At 37.4% G+C, this 14,177-nt stretch overlaps 1 protein-coding gene across 16 annotated transcripts in view; it reads right to left on the reverse strand.

The window, feature by feature from the left end:
• Positions 1 to 14,177, reverse strand: part of ZNF644 (zinc finger protein 644) — a 70,826-nt gene that overhangs the window by 17,440 nt on the left and 39,209 nt on the right. The window lies entirely within an intron of this gene.

The following is a 14,177-nucleotide window of genomic DNA, read 5'->3' on the forward strand; positions in this document are numbered from 1 at the left end:
AAGTTAAGTTTGAGATAACAAGATTAACGTAGCCACATTACACAGCCTGTATACTTTATGATATATTACATTAACATTTTCTAAGGAAAAGAAATAGTATTTCCTACGTATTTGCAATGGGCAGGCAGTAACCTTAATTTGTGGAATTTCCAAAAGTGCTTACAACCTGATCTTGCAGCCTTAACATCATTTCCCCCTTCTAATGTCCTACAGTTCGTATTTGTTTAAAAGGGAAAATATGGTAGAAACTGGAAGTAATTGGCTTCTGCAGCTTAACACCAGGAGAACTTTTAAGGCCCCCAATCCTGCAAACACACATTCTTAACTTTACTATGGGGAGAAGTTCCAGTGATTCCAGTGGAACTATTCACAGTAGTAAAGTGGTTGTAGAATCGGGCCTAAATACCTTGTTCCATATCTGTTGGGTTTGCACACCTTACAAACTTCACTGGCTTTGCACTTGTCAATTCACAGAAATTTTCTATTATATTCAGCGTGTAGTTTTTAATGGTTAGATCTTAATTACTGTATATACTCGTTCATAAGCCGAATATTTTTGGTAAAAAGTGAGAGATCAAAGAACCAGGGTTGGCTTATAAACAGGTCTACACCAAAATTTGATGATTTTAAACTCTATGGAATCATTTAATTGAATATCTAATACATTGCCGTTTTGTTTACCTGGAGCATCTGCAAGCCTGGAGCCCCTCAGCTCCCTGTGGCCATGGTTCGCCATTTCCAGCCAAGAGGAGCTGCAGAAAGTGGCGCCACTTCCCACAGCTCCCATTGACTGGGAATGGCGAACCGCAGCCAAGGGAGCTGAGGGCCTCCAGGCCTGCAGATGCTCCAGGTAAACAAAACATCCCGACCCGCCAGCGGCTTACCCTGTTGGGCCGGGAGTCAAAGTTTTCCAACCCTGAAATATAGGGTCAGCTTATGAAAGGGTCATATAGTTTTTGCTATTTTTACCTATCTATGGGGGGGGGGGGGTCGGCTTATTAACGAAAGGGCTAATGAACGAGTGTATACGGTAAATCAAAACTAACTTTACAACAAAGTAAGAGCAACAGTGCTTAATGAGGATATTTGCAGGTAATTATTTTAAAAAAACAGAAAAAAGGATCTTCACTAGTCTGATGTCTCTCTCTCCCCCAAATTGTCCGCCAGTCATCTATTTATACAATATTTAATCTCCCAATTAAAAAATGAACTAGTACACGCAGGTAAAAAGGGCAGGAAAGTATTAACAACAAAAAACTACTGAAAGTACAATTTATAAGTACATTAATGTGGATTACAAAGTTCATTTTTAGCTGTTTACTATAAACATTCTAATCTACACATTAGTGGTTACAGATGTAAAACTACAGTTGGAAAAGAATAAAGGCTTCCAAGATCACGATGTTAGAATCATTTCAATGAATTTGCATCATCAGAAAAGTCAAAAGCTCCCTTTAGCATCTGCAGAGTTAATCAAGAGAACTTGTTCTGTATCTGAAAGCATCACCCACCTTCAAGGTGTTTGCCACAACAGACTTGACACTTACTATGGAACAATTTATTAAAACCTTTGTTCTGGTGGTCAAGGAACTCCCCAGTACCAGAAAGAAGAAAACAAAAACCTAATTCTAGTCTATAAGCATTGATATAAAACATGGCAAAGCACACTGAGTATACAGACAGACCTGGGTTATCTGAATCAGTTAATGAATTTAAATATGTCTTGCAAGAAAGAGGAGAAGTTGGGTGTCTGTCTTTCACTACTTCCTTATGCTACATAAAGTTTACCTGAAAGATTTTTCTCTCCTTCCTCCACATTCTTCCTCCTCAACTCCAAAAATATTTTTTCTTTTACTTGGTTTAACATTAGGATTTCCAGCCCCATTTAGAATAGAACACTGTGGCAACTGGAGAGCAAGTGTAATATGACATCTCAAGGGTACAAAAAGTGAAAGTTAAGCAACAGAAAGGGAGAGAGAATTTTAAAGGTGTATCAAACAGGGCACCCAAAACTTGAGGCGGCCCAAATTACCAAGCACTTTTGAAAATTTTGATCTTTGTTATCTGTTTGTTGTTAACACCTATTTAACTTCAATTACTAATTAACATTTTAAATAAAGAAAGCCTCTATTAAAGTCATCACCTACACTCCTTCAATTAAAGTGCCACAACAAACATCCCTTGCTCCTCCCAATGGTCCTTCAACAAAACCCAGGAAGACCACACTTGACATCCCTTTTTCTTAAAACTAAAATTAAAAATAGAAATCAAGCAGTAAGTTAAAGAAAGCACACTTTCGTCTTATTAACAAATCAAAAACTAGTAAAATGGACCCACAGTGTCTTTTTTAAAAAAAATCCTTTATAGTTCACTCTAAAGACAATCTCCTCCTCCTGACACAAAGCCAGCCAATGCCAGACCTCATGGAAATGCTGCAATACTGCTTATATTGGAGCCAATTTACAGAGAAGGAAAAGCACAGATTTACCAAGCCACATTTAATTTTCTCCCTCTCCCCGCCACAACACTTTTTTACTATCTTATTTTCCTGGCGCAGTTATTCTTCTAAAAACTAAACTGGGCTAAAGAGTGTGAAGAAGAAATGATAATACAAGTACTGCTGTATAATGAAAATAGCTTTTATTACATGCAATATATATATCAAAGCTTCTCTTCATTGTATCAATATGCAGAACAATTCCATTTAAGTAATATAGTATTACTCATATCAGTGTGCAGTCACAAATACATGAAGTATACATTAATGACAGAACATTGTTTAAACGGATTTATGTCATACCCTTAAGTAAACCTAACTAGACAAAACATCAATTTTTAATCCTTCTATTTCTCCAATTTTCAAAATTCTATTAAATGTTGAGATTAGCAAATTTCCACAGTAATTAAAAGACTTATAATAAGATCATATTCAATGTTATCACCCTAAAATGGCGATAATGCAGCACCCAGCAGGAGTCTTTACATCACATACACAAGTTAAAAATGGGTAGCACAAACATGCACTAAAAAGCAATAGTGCAAATGTCAGTTAAAAGAAAAGCAAACCCTAAGGATGCTCCACAGTTTCCCTGTCAAATTTCTCATGGAATAAGTAAAAAATATTGAACTCTCAATCATATCATGTTATTCAATCATTCTGAAATAGAGTTTAGAGATTTCATCTTTTTTAGTTATTTATTCTGAAAAGATTTGTATTTTTTTCATCTTATATTCACAGAGGTAGACAAACGTATGTTCAGTCAATTTGAGAGCCTATATTAGTTTTTCTCAACAGGAAGCAATGTTGCTAACGAAGTGGTAAATTCAGTGTTAATGAGTGGCTTCACTGTTACCACCTCTTGAAGTAAAACCTTCCATGTTCCATGTTCTACCCATCTGTTCTGGTGTTAGGGGTTCAGAGAAAAAACAGACGCTTCCCATTTAAAGCTACTTCATTGGTACCCCTGAACAGCAGGATGGCAAACTGAGAATATCATGTCTGCTTGGAGATTGCAATCCTCATTATCAAAATGGTTTCCTGAAAACTTTCCACAAGTTTAGATGAAGACAAAATCATACTGTTGCACACATGAAATTGTAAATGCATAAAGACTTTAGTAATCTATAGAGAGCATTTAATTTTATTAAAATTATGGAACATGGAAATATTATAATCCAACCACCTCCAGCTAGAAATGTATTTTAATGGTATGATGAACAGTTTAATTATATCAGATATTTTTATTTTTCATAAATTACTTCAGGTGTTATACGTTTATGAAGATTAACAATCAGTCAGAATGGGCTCGATCAAGACTACCAAAATTGATAAGAGTCTTTCCAGAGACTTCAGCAGACTTTGGATCAGGCCCACAATGCACAGTACTCCAACACTAAGATGTATCAGATCATTTTAAGTTAGTTGTAGCATTTTTCCACTTATGAACCAAGTGTTGGTGCCAATTAGCTGGCACCAAAGGATGAAGTAACTGTATGTTTGCAGTGATTTTAAAAGTCTTTTTGTGAGTGCATTGAGAGGCGGAGATTTGAGGCTGAAATTCAATACTTAAACCTATTGGATTATACTTGAATACTACAACAAACAATCGCCTAGGGTCACCAGATGTCCTGATTTTAGCGGGACAGTCCCGATTTTTGGGTCTTTTTCTTATATAGGCTCCTATTACCCTCCATCTTCTGTTGTGATTTTTCACAAGTGCTGTCTGGTCACCCTACAATCGTCCACTCTGATATCCTGAAACAGATGAAATAAAACAATACGCAGGGCTAGACGGTTTTAATAGTGTTCTATCCTGAGCTTTCAATGTCCTTATTTTTAAGAGAATGTTTATGTTTGAACCTCCAGAAGAATAGTGACCTACTGAAGTGTAATCTGATCCAAGGCACTTTCAAAATTAAGTGCATCAATAGAGCAATTAAGATTTAGCCAAGATTGTATATTATTCTTAACATGCAGTCACAGCACACATCTTAAAAAACTTCATGCTGTACACTGAACCATGAAAGCATAAAACAGTACAAACTGATCCAAATGCACAGTAGTAACTTTTAAATATACTTACTCTACTTGCACAGTACTAGCCACTTTAATATGTCAGGATTTAAATAATCTATTTCTTTGTAAATGCTGAATGTATATAGTATCCCTCCTCTCCCTCCATGTTAAGCATTGTCTCTCTTTTTTTAAGATAGAGAGCTGAGCTAGTTTCAATTTTTTAAAAAAAGGTACGACTTCTGGCTAAAATCTTGTATAACAAGTCATTTAGATTGCAGCAATGCCTAAAATATGCTATGATTTTACAAACACAGAATGACACAGTCCCTGCCTTGAAGAGCTTACACAATATATACCTGCAATATCTGGCTAATAAATACTGATAAATTACTAGAGTAGTGCTATCATCCAACTGTATATAAGTACTGGGCCAAATTCAGTTACATTAGCAGAAGTCTGGAATAACTCTGCTGCTCCTAGCAATCTTACTCCAGATTTACACCAGCACAACTATTTACTGTATTGAGTTACTCAAGATTTGTCCTAGCGTAGCCAAGAGTAGAATATGATCCATTGCTTAGCTAACCGAAACAGTTTGTCCCCCCTACTTTAATTATAAATGGACATTTAAAAAAATAAAACCACTAACTCTTCTTAAATATCTTGTTTTCAATATTTAACATAAAACATCTCATTTTCTGAAAAATCCTAATGAGTTCTGCAGCTATAACTGCCTGTAGCTAGATACTACAAGTCTTTTTAAAAAAAAGTGCAAAGGTCAGATCTGTCTTCAAGATGACAGATCATCACTTAAATGCCTCAAGCTAATCTTATTGTCTCAGAAATCTCAAACATCAGTATTTTTGCAAACTATCAGCACTTGCTATAACACCCTTACTACACTACATCTTGAGGTTACCACAGAAGAAATGAGGTGATAATTGCATATTAACATAATTATTCTGTAATCCCTCTGAGCAAGCTTCCTAGGTCACTCAGTAATTCAGATTAGATGCAACCTTCTTGTCATTAAATCTATGCTGTCCACTTTCTGTTCATTAATAATTCTTTTTGATAGAAAATGTACTTAATTCCATTCTTTTATGTACATTATTAATTGTATTTATTAGACGTAGGTTAATATTTCTTGAGTACTTATTTCATAATAATAACCTTTGCCATGTAATACTGTCACACACCAAATTATAATATTGCTCTCATTCAAGGCTAGTTCACTACAGAGCTAAATATATTACACTGTTGCCTGCTAGCACCATTATAGTTAGAGGCTTGTCGATTTCTATTATAACCCCTCTATTTTATAGGCATTTGCAGCATACTCAAAAAAAAACAACACTGGAACTGAAAGAACAGGATTTAACCAAATTTGTGAAGAGCATAAAATGCTTTTCCACAGCTAATATAAATTTTCATGCAAAAGCTACAAGTACAAACATAAATGAGCTAAAACCATGGATCTTAAAGTCATATTAACATTAGACATTTTTAATAAGGCCATAGGGTTTGTTTGTTATTTTCTGAGACCCTGATTAAAAGGAACACTGGAAAGTAAGTGGCCCAAAAAATTGAGCCAATTTAAAGGTGAGCTAATTTTATTCATCCTGTTTATACAATATCAAAGAGAGAAAACAAGCCTTTCAGCATAGTTTTAACCCTATATAAGCCCAGCACACTGTTTTTTTAAACAGACACATGCACAATCTTTTCACAGGAAATATGGATCCAACATTTAGCAACAGGAAAGGCATTTAAAATTCTGCACCAAGTTTTCACTTGTGCCTCTTTTGTCACCCAAGAGCGAAGCCTTGAAGAGAGAAAACTGCTGCCTAACGTGTATCAACTATTTTGAATGTACTTACTAAAATGCATAATTTTACATACAGAAGCTTTCATAGAGTAATGGTCTCTCACACACACAACCCCTATATGACTGGGAGACAAGATGGTAGAGCCAAAGCACAGCTTTTCATGAAATGAAGGGCAGAAATGGAAATTTTAGATTGCTGGCTCTTTGGTTCTGGGATCAGACAGGACCACAATCAGGCTAGTGGACGGGTTCAGTAGCCATGCTGAAGAGGGGCCATTTGCAGCCAGAAGGCATAAGCCTGAAGACTATCAGTGAAGACAGAAAAGTAAAGATAATGGGTGAGAGAAGAGAAAAAATGACCAAGAGATGAGGAGACACTGTTCTAGTCTGGAAGCTATTTTTGCCTAAAGAAAAAAGCATACAGGACAACTGGGGAGGAGGGAAGAGTCACAGCAGGCAAGAAGTCATTACTTAGAGAATGAAATTAAAAAGATAGATAGGAAAAATGAAAAAATACAGGAGAGAAGAGAAGAATAAAAGATGCACAGTTTTTGGGTTGATTTTTTGTGTTTTATATTTTCTCTCTCTATATCATCTTGATCAAAGTACAATTTGAGATGACAGGGAAAAAGAATGTTAACCTTATGCGAACAGGAGTCATTACTTCATATTGTTATAGCTGAGCATGTAAGAACTCATATTGTTTGAGGTGGGGTTGTTTCAATGAAGCTAATTGCCAAGTCATGTTCAAGCACTGGTTTGGAACAAGACTGAAAGTTTAAGACCTTTTAAAAAATGAAAGGGCACAAAAAGAAACAGTTATGACGAGAAATTGGTATTAACTTGCCAACAGTTAGCCTGGAGGGAGACAGCCTGCTCCACCAGTCACCAACAATGCTAGCAGAAGCCAGCCAGTCACCCAGCAAAACCCAAATGGTGTAAAGCAAGAACAAAATCACTTGACTTTAAGTGGATTTTTGTCTAATAATTCTGGATATTCATATTGTTGGATATATAATTGACTATAAGTTTTAACTTGTGCTTCTGAAGGAACAGTTTAGCAGTTTCTGGTTCTCTGCCTTTTAGAGCAATTCTGACCGCTCCCTGAGAGAAATTTACTGTTCCTTATGTAAGGCTTCACAGTGCTTTCTCCCTTTTTCTGCTTGTACTTGCAAAGCAGATTGCTGAGAGCGTGCTCCCATACTCACGGCATAGCACTATGGATCATACCATCTCCACTGTTTGTGGGCTTGCCTTGTTTAGAAACCCACATTTTTGTTTAGCATGTGACTTTGTTTAGCACGTGGTCTGATCCTCTTCTCCCTTGGCTACTCATGCTGAATTTAATTAAACACACACAGAGCATTCTACAACATTTAATAAAAGAGTAATGGAGGAAGGCTCCGTTAAGCTCTGAACAAAAAGCTCTCTTTTTAAAAAGAAAGAAAAAAATGGAGCACCAATGGTTCTTCCTGATATTTACACAGATCGATTGTTTTGAGTATAGTTACTAAAATGCATCACCTGCAGGGTGACCAGATAGCAACCGTGAAAAAACAGGACAGGAGGTGGGGGTAACAGGCGCCTATATAAGAAAAAGACCCAAAAAACAGGACGGTCCCTATAAAAATGGGACATCTGGTCACCCTAATCATCTGACACACAGAAGTGTTCCTAAAGATCATTCAGGCCTTCTCTAGATGTTTTTCATTTGTTTTTATAAATTCACATGTGTAGAGTTTTGAAACAAGTATGATTACTGGTTTGGAAACAATTCCAACCTAACTACCACTATAATGAAGTGCTAAAATTAAGTTTTCCAGGTAGTGTGGTGTGGCCTACTCAAGTCAGAGAGCAGAAACCAAGTCCTTGTATCTGGCTCCTTGAGTCAGCAAGGGTTGAAAGTGCTCAAGAAGCAACATAGTTGCAGAAAGAAGGAAAATGGATAATTGTTCAAGTCATTCAACTGGGACAACAGATCTGTTAACACCGAGTGACTCTGAAATCTTGTAGTTGTTGTAACTTGGGTCCTTAAGACATATTCTGGCTTGCTGGAGGCAGTTTTCGCTGAGAGAAGGCTGTAGTGACGCAAAGTGTTCACACTATTCCTTCTGTTGGAGATATGCTGGGGGTGATCACAACAAACAAAGTGGGTAGTACAGTCATTGCAGGGGTTTTGGCATGGCAGCCAGGAAATGTGTCAATTCAGTACACTACCAGGACTGCCTCAATTAGCAGAGTGTGTGAGATTAGACACCAAGCACAAAATAAAACTGGCCCTGGTCAAACCATGACCAAAATTCAAACTGCTGCTGACCACTGGACTCCTCCCAAGGTGGAAATAATGTTTATCCTCACTAGGTGTTAATCCTTTCTGAAATGCAGTGGGCCTTGCTAGTGTGGAGAAGTGCAATTTACACCACCATCCAACAATCAGAATATATCCAGCCCACTTTTGGATGTGTGATCTCAGATTCAGAGAAGCATATTAAATGCATTTACCTGAATATGCACTCTTTCGTACCTGGGACATACAAACTATCACATTACATTTAAGTACAGCAGAGTCTTCAGAGTAATTAAAGTTAAAGATGACCGATCAGGCAAATTACTTTATACCATATTTGACTGCACGATGATCCAAATTTCTACCAAAACTATTTCTAGAGTATGTCACCTTTGCATCTAATTCTGCAACAAAAGCATCACATCTTAATGTATTAAGTTAATAGAAAACGATAATCTCAAAGCACTTTTCAGATAGACAATGCCTTAAGACAACACTCTTGTGAGGTACAGATATCATCCCCATCTTACAGAAAAGGAAACAGATTTTGCCTTGGCCAAAGAAGGGGGTTGGGGAAGGAGAGGAGACTGCAACTAGATGTGATTTGGTAACCAAAATCCTTTGAACAAGACAGAAGGCATTAAAAGTCAGACCGTTTAAGAAACACAGAAAAAGTGATGGAGTGCAAACCCCCAAAGTTTCTGAACTGGTAAAATATACCATATCGTCAGGCTCAGATCTTTCTGGAATGGCAAACTAACCAATCAAACAACAAAATAAATTCACCTTTCATTGAGGATATACATGTACAAATAAGAAGTCCATGAATTTCTCTCTGTGCATCATTTTAAATAAAATATTTAAATAAGATAAACTAATAATGAATATCAAGTATCAGAGGGGTAGCTGTGTTAGTCTATCTGTAAAAGCAGGCCAGAGAATCTGTGGCAACCTTAATAGATACAGACGTTTTGGATCATGAGCTTTCGTGGGTGAATACTCACTTCATCAGATGAAGTAGTGAAATTTCCAGGGGCAGGTAATATATGCTAGCAAGCAAGCTAGAGATAACGAGTTTAGTTCAATCAGGGAGGATGAGGCCCTGTTCTAGCAGTTGAGGTGTGAAACCAAGGAGGAGAAACTGGTTCTGTAGTTGACAAGCCATTCACAGTCTTTGTTCAGCCCGAGCTGATGGTGTCAAATTGCAGATGAATTGAAGCTCAGCAGTTCTCTTTGAAGTCTGGTCCTGAAGTTTTTTTGCTGCAGGATGCCACCTTAAGGTCTGCTATGTGTGGCCAGGGAGGTTGAAGTGCTTCTCCTACAGTTTGTATATTGCCATCCTAATCTGATTGTGTCATTTATCCTTTTCCGTAGAGATGTCCAGTTTGTCCGGCACACCATCACGGTTCATTCACCGCACGTCCACCAATGAAATACGCCATCAATGCCAGCATGCCCCTCTGCATGTAACATCGGACAAACTGGACAGTCTCTACGGAAAAGGATAAATGACACAAATCAGATATTAGGAAGGCAATATACAAAAACCTGTAGGAAGAGCACTTCAATCTCCCTGGCCACACTATAGCAGATCCTTAAGGTGGCCATCCTGCAGCAAAAAAACTTCAGGACCAGACTTCAAAGAGAAACTGCTGAGCTTCAATTCATCTGCAAATTTGACACCATCAGCTCAGGGTGAACAAAGACTGTGAAGCTTGTCAACTACAGAACCAGTTCTTCCCTTGGTTTCACACCTCAACTGCTAGACACAAGGCCTCTCCTCCTGATTGAACTAAACTCTTATCTCTAGCTTGCTTGCTAGGCATATATATACCTGCCTGGAATTTCCCACTACATTCATCTGATGAAGTGGGTATTCATCCACGAAAGCTCATGATCCAAAACGTCTGTAGTCTATAAGGTGCCACAGGATTCTCTGCTGCTTTTAGTAATGAAAATGAAATCCAAGTTTCAAAAGTAGCACATCGATGCATATGGCAAAAATGTACTGTTAAAATACTGTTTCATGTATTATTTGTAGAAGTAGACATGGATCAGGAACTCACTGGGCTATTAAAAAAATCGTATGATTTCATTATTAACGGTAAGACTTTTATAGTGAATTTAGTACCTATGAAAGACGCCTGATTGACAACACTGTAATCTGAATTCCTATTTTACTACAGCTTGGATGGCAACAGCACAAGCTTCCCCATGCCCCCCAAGTGTTCAATTCTGTTCTGTCAGGGACCATCAGGTCTCCACATGTATTCAGTGCTTGATGACTCTACTGAGATTGCCACACGTATCAATTGCAGGGGAATTTCCCTAAAGCTACGGCTGCACTAGAGAGCTTACAGCAGCACAGCAATACCGATACAGCTGTGCTGCTGTAAGTTCTCCAATACAGCCACTCTAAGCTGACAGGAGAGAGCTCCTGTCAGCTTAGCTACTCCAGCCCCTGTGAGCGGTGGTAGCTATGTCGGCAGGAGAAGCTCTCCAACCAACACAGCATTGTCCATATGGCGCTTATGTCAGAGTAACTTATGTCGCTCATGGTGGTGTTTTATTCACACCCCTGAGTGACATAAGTTATGCTGACACAACCTACAGTGTAGACATAGTCTAATTCTCACTAAGGACTGGGAGACCATATTTGAATCACTGAATTTTCTAAGCAGGCCATGCATACAGCAATCAATGCAAGAGGAATGAATGCTTCTATAAACGGCAAGATAGACGTCCGGAAATACTATTTTTGAAAGCATTTTTAATTAAAACATTTAAAAAGTGGTTTCTTTAGAAAACTTGGAGTATTTTGTCTTACAAAGAAAATACTGACTTCTGGTCCTTATTCATTCATAAGTAGTAAGAGACAGTGTTATAAACTCATGATTATACCACAAGTCTCAGTATTTGGTGATTTTCTTAAAGCCTCAGTAGTTGGACTGCATGAAAATCTTGATATTTGAATGCTTAGGATTGGTAATACTGAAGAACATATCCCTATCCTCTTGGGACCATAAACTGGTAACCAAATTAGCTGTAACACAGAAAACTACTTCTAAAAGCCTGAAAAGAGAAAATCTAGCTGTTAAGTACAGCTAAAGCAGCTTTTTCACAATAAGTACAATTGCTTTAAATTTTCTCCAGGAAACTCTCAACAAAGTCAGAGCCTTTAAAGTTTTACTGTAAAAAGAATTAATTCTTTTCAACTTAAGCATGTATTCTGTATGCCCCATTAAGAAAATCAAATTATTTGTAAAGGTAAGAGAGCCTCAAGCTAATCAACACTATGGATTCAGTTTAGAATAGTGAAACTCCAGAAACAGGAAATTTGCTCGTCTGCACTGAAACTTGTTTAGTATGCACCTTTGTCACATGACTATCTTTAAAATGAATATATTTTTGCAGTGGCAAATAACCAGCAGTTTCCTCTAGCTGTGATTCAACACTCATTAAAGCTGTTAAGTTTTTGCTTATTACATACTCAGTTTTAGAGTTTCATTTACTATTGCAGAGACATCCGTTTAGTATAAATTTCAATAATTTAAAAGCCACATTAATAGATTACAGAACACGAAGCCCATATGTTATACAAAGCTTCCATTTCTCAGATAAATTTTTTTTTTTTTAATTACCAAGAGCTGGATTTTTGTGGGGTATTTGTCAGCAACTGATCACCATCACACACCAGCAAAAGAAATTAGGAACTCTAGTTCTCTCAAGAAAACAATATACCCCAAACAAGTATAATACAGTGTTCAAGACCATACAGACTATCTAAGGTCAGAGAGGTTATGTACATTTGGGGGAGAACTGGTAGAGAGGGGACACACATATTTTAGTTTGATTTTTTTAGTCCTGAAATAAAGTGCTATTTTCCTGGACACAGTATATCCCAGCCATTCTTCCAGCTGCTCTGTCAGTGCTCTCTCCCTAATGTATCTTCACTTAAGCCATGTCCACACTACCTCTTATGTTGGCAAAACTTATGTCACTCAGAGCTATGAAAAAAACCACCCTCTTGGGATGGAATCCTATCCACTGTAGACTTCTACCATCTCATAATTCTAATTCTTTCGGGTCTTACACTTAAAAAATATGAGCATGCTGCAGTGCAGACCAAACAATATGGATATCAAAGTGTCAGGGTGGCTGATTCATGTATCTCCTGCTTCAGTCCTCTCTATGGTGACCAGATATCCCAATTTTATAGGGACAGTCCTGATTTTTGGGTCTTTTTCTTATACTGGCTTCTATTACCACCTCACTCCATCCCGATTTTTCACACTTGCTGTCTGGTCACCCTAGTTCTCTCATTCTGGTTTTTGTTTGTTTTTTAATTCCTTAATCTAAAAACAACATATTTGGGTTGACAGCTGCACAGCCCAGGATATTTTTTCTAAAGTTAGAAAAAAAAAAAAAAGACCCCATTACTATGGGGTAACACTAATTAAGGCGAAAACAAGCTTTTTAAAGCATTTTCCTGTTTATTTCATTGCCACTAAATACGCTGCACAACTCACTCGTTGACAAACTATGCTTCAAAATCTAAGTTTTCATCTAAAAGGAGTTTTGTTCCTAGCCTTCATGATAGCAAAGGCAGCCTTTCAAAAGTGAAATGAATATAAATTATGTAGTGTTGTTGCCTTCCTCAGTTTGCAGGCAGTTTGAAGCAATGTCTTTAAGATAGATAAGAACTGCCCCCCATTTGGCATTATGGCATATTATATTAAAATCATAGAAGTGTAAGGCTGGAAGGGACCTCAAAGAGCCATCAAATCCAGCCTCCTGTGTTGTGGCAGAGCCAAGTAAATCTAGACCATCCCTGAAATGCTTCTCTCACCTGTTCTTAAAAACCTCCAATGATTAAACCTCCTCACTCAATTTCAGAATCAAAGGTCAACATTTTTTAACTCTCACTGCTGATCATTTCAGTAGAAACATCTAGCTAATATGTTTATCCCGGCAACTCAAATGACCGTGTGCGCCAAAAGCCCCATTCGTCTCTAACCAGCTGCCAAAACATCTAGTTTCCCAATGATCCCTGATGAGATTACATGGAAACTCACAAATTTTCTTTTGTAGAAGATGTGTCATCCCACAAACAAATGAAGTGCTAATCATCAAATGGTTATCAGAGAAGTTGAAGGTTTTGAGGGTTACATTCTAATACTAAAATACAAAGATGTGTACAAAATACATCTAAGTACTGTTGAGACTAAGAATGTTAGAGAATTGTGAAAGCTGCCTCCTGCTTTCATGTGCATTCAAATGTTAAGTAGCACTACTTTTAACAAAATTGACATTAGACTGGCAGAACAGAAACTTTACTTCTTCAGTATTTATAATAGCGGCCAGATTTTCAAGCATTTTCAGCACCCAGCAGTGCCCGCTGAAAAAAATAGGAATTGAACACTTCTGAAAAATCTGGCCACTTTGTTTGGGTGCCTAACCTTTCTCCTGAAATTGTGGTTCAAACTGCGGATGTGGAGTGCTTTTGAAAATCCAGCGTCTTTTTTATACAACACAACAGGTGGATA

This window comes from Chelonoidis abingdonii, chromosome 7 (assembly GCF_003597395.2).
Source record: "Chelonoidis abingdonii isolate Lonesome George chromosome 7, CheloAbing_2.0, whole genome shotgun sequence".
Taxonomy (NCBI): Eukaryota; Metazoa; Chordata; order Testudines; family Testudinidae; genus Chelonoidis; species Chelonoidis abingdonii.